Source organism: Dipteris shenzhenensis, unplaced genomic scaffold (genome assembly GCF_047967505.1).
Source record: "Dipteris shenzhenensis isolate YYH24624 ecotype China unplaced genomic scaffold, Dip_SZ_1.0 scaf0233, whole genome shotgun sequence".
Classification (NCBI taxonomy): Eukaryota; Viridiplantae; Streptophyta; class Polypodiopsida; order Gleicheniales; family Dipteridaceae; genus Dipteris; species Dipteris shenzhenensis.
The window spans coordinates 14,227-15,000 of NW_028239539.1; positions in this window are offsets into that span (position 1 = coordinate 14,227).

Below are 774 nucleotides of genomic sequence, written 5' to 3' on the forward strand. Positions count from 1 at the left end.
ATCATCTGCCACTTTCCTCGGTAGCTCAGCGGTAGAGCGGTCGGCTGTTAACCGATTGGTCGTAGGTTCAAATCCCACCCGGGGAGATTCATCCATTTCCAGTAGGATAGAAGATAGTCTAGATGATGTACCTCCCTTCAATAGGGATAATACTTCACTTACGTCAGGGGAGGGGGAGGTACCTCCTCATAATATATATCGTAGAAACCGATAGTATCTTTGAAGATTTACATTATCCACATTCGAGATTCTCAGTAATGAGGTAGTTCTCCCACACCCGTATGCCGAATCGGGACTATAACCATATAGTCGATCAACCGATAGAGGATTCAATATCATGCCTATTTTAAGCTCTAATAATGGATAGAAGACTCCATACCCTCCCTTCTCTTGGCCAATCTAATGCTTCTAAGGATCCGAGTCTAGCGTCGCTTCTTCGAGAATCCCTACTCCAGAGTACTGAATGGTTGGGATAAGCAAATCAATCAATCTTTGTTTTGTCCTCGTCGGAGTCTAGATGTATCGAAGGCTTCTACTCGCTCGACTTGTTACTAGATTGTAAAACCGGAGATTCCACCCCCGGGAATTCTTCCCGATGGGGTTCCCCCCACAGGGGGGGATGTTCTGTCGGTGTGGATCCGTGACAATACCCCGTTCCGGAGTCCCAATCGGGACTATTCCCAACGGGGAATTCAACTCGAGGGGGAACCAATGAATTACTTGTAGAAGCTACTGCTGGAGACTACTAAATATCAGGCTTACTATACGAAAGAG